Source organism: Epinephelus moara, chromosome 6, assembly GCF_006386435.1.
Source record: "Epinephelus moara isolate mb chromosome 6, YSFRI_EMoa_1.0, whole genome shotgun sequence".
Classification (NCBI taxonomy): Eukaryota; Metazoa; Chordata; class Actinopteri; order Perciformes; family Serranidae; genus Epinephelus; species Epinephelus moara.
In genome coordinates, this window is record NC_065511.1 from 1742054 (window position 1) to 1744810 (window position 2757).

Genomic DNA, 2757 nt, shown 5'->3' on the forward strand with positions numbered 1-2757 from the left:
TGTACCACAATAGCCAGAATTATAATTATAATATTATTACTTTCATTAATGTTGTTGTAAGCTACTGTCATTACCGTCTGTCCTGCATCTCTATCTGTCTCTGTCTGTCTCTGTCTCTCTCTCTGTCTCATTGTGTCATACGGTTTACTGTTTATTTATTATGTTGATCTGTTCTGTATGACATCTATTGCTCGTCTGTCCGTCCTGGAAGAGGGATCCCTCCTCAGTTGCTCTTCCTGAGGTTTCTACCATTTTTTTTCCCCCCCGTTAAAGGGTTTTTTTGGGGGAGTTTTTCCTTATCCGCTGTGAGGGTCCAAAGGACAGAGGGATGTCGTATGCTGTAAAGCCCTGTGAGGCAAATTGTGATTTGTGATATTGGGCTTTTTAAATAAAATTGATTGAATTGATTGATTGAAGGTGCCCGGTGTATTATAGGGGTTCCCCCGGCAGACTAGGCCTAAGTCAGCCTAACTAGGGGCTGGTACAAGGCAAGCCTGAGCCAGCCCTAACTATAAGCTTTATCAAAGAGGAAAGTCTTAAGTCTAGTCTTAAATGTGGAGACGGTGTCTGCCTCCCGGACCGCAACAGGAAGATGATTCCACAGGAGAGGAGCCTGATAGCTGAAGGCTCTGGCTCCTCGTTATGTTTTTTTAAAAATAGACCCCAGAGGCAACATGTACAATGAAAATAAAATAGGGCCTAATATAGATCCTTGAGGTACTCCGCAGGAAATTGGAGCAGAAGACGACAACACACTTTCAATTCTGACCGAGGCTGATCTGTCCTGAAGGTAGGAGGCAAACCATTGAAGGGCCTGGCCTTGAATGCCAACAAGGCGATCCAGGAAGATCGAGTGATCAACTGTGTCGAATGCTGCCGACAGATCTAACAGAATTAAAACAGATTAATTTCCTAAATCTAAAATCAATGACAGATCATTTATCACCCTAAGGAGAGCAGACTCTGTACTATGATGTTTCCTAAATCCTGACTGAAATTTATCGAGTGCATTTGATTGATCCAGAAAGTTGATAAGTTGTGAAAAAACTACTTTTTCAAGGATTTTGGATAAGAAGGAGAGCTTTGAAATTGGACTGTAATTATTAAGAACAGATGGATCTAAGTTGGGTTTTTTGATCAGAGGGTGAATGACAGCATGTTTAAAACAATTTGGTACACAGCCATTGATCAAAGAGCTATTTATCATCGTTAAAATACTGGGCCCAATGGTGTCCAGGACTTCCTTAAAAAGACGTGAAGGTAAAATATCTGAGGGAGAAGTGCTAGGGTTCATATTTGAGACTATCTGTGTCAAAGAGGAGAGAGAAACTGGTACAAGATTATTGAGAAATGAGGAACATGAGCTTTATTCTGATGGATTGTAGGAGGGTGGTGAGATCTGAGATCGTATATTATCAATTTTGCTAATAAAGAATTTTAGGAAGTTTTCACAGGTATCCGGTGTTGTTTCATGATAGTCTGTGACTGCAGGGTTAAGAACTGTGTTTATTGTGTTAAATAAAACTTTGGGTCTATGGGCATGTTTAAGAATGATGTCAGAAAAATATTTAGTTCTCTCTGCTTTGACACAGTGTTGATAATGTTGTGTGATTGAATTGTTGAGCGTACCGCTGCGGCTGATTGTATGGGCAGGACTCTAAGACTGAAAAGCAGAGCACCATTCATTGTCTGTGTGTCTGGGGAGCGACCTGTTGCATGTGCGGCTGCTTTCATCCTGGGAGGGAGGGTGTCGTTCGCGGCTGGTAGGGCCGCCAGCGACGAAGACAGCTGATTAGGTTTAACCGTTCCTGTGTTAGGAGGGGAGGCCTGCGCCTCCTTTAGATAGTTAGGGCCGGGTTGACAGGAGCGTTAGCCAGCAAATGCTCTCTAGCTTAGCTGCCGCCTCCAGCACACCGCTGTTGGCATTCCCTGCTGCTCCTGCTTCAGTGGGCATCTCTTCCTCTTCCGCTGTGCCGTCCGATGAAGCTGTGGTTCTCCCGGGGGGGGGGGGGGTCTCGACGGTCACGCAAGTTACGTGGGTTCTTTTTATTAATTGTTATGAATTGATTTCTTATTATTGTATTTGTTATGTTGTGATAGGCCTGTATATTGTTTGTGTGAGGGTAAAGGGGAGACAACAGGAGGGATCCAGACATGTGCCAGGTGGGGGCACTGTAGTTGGTTGCATCTGCGTCAAAGGGTAACTTACTGTGTGCCGTGTTGGTTGCAGTGCATTCCCAGTTTGTAGTGATTGCTCTCAGTGATGTGTGTCTCGCATCTCTTATTTGTGTGTGGAAATTGTGTGAAAGTGTGTTATACATTTTGTGGGATGGTGTGCATTACTTTTCTTTAATAGTGATGTGCACCCTTTTTCTTGGGATGTAGTCCAGCTCTAGTTTCCCCCACCAGTATAATGTTCCATGCCCTCTGTTTCAGCTTCCGGGCTGGGGTTGAAATTCAGCCCGGGAGCTTGATTTGGAGAGGCCTTTTTTCCGATCGCACGACAGACGCAAGTGGAACCGTAATTTTAAGACGAATACTTTATTTGCAGTATAAAAATAATCTAATGATATTAAACACAACACACACAGATTAGTCAGTCAGTAGAGTGTATTGAATATAATATAATTCTATGCAAAGACCTATTGCCAACCCAGTCCTGCACACTGCACCTGTACCTGGCACTGTTTTTTTGGTGGTTCCTGCTCCACTTTCCTCCTTCTCCTCCTCCTCTTCCTCCTCCTTCTCCTCCTTCTC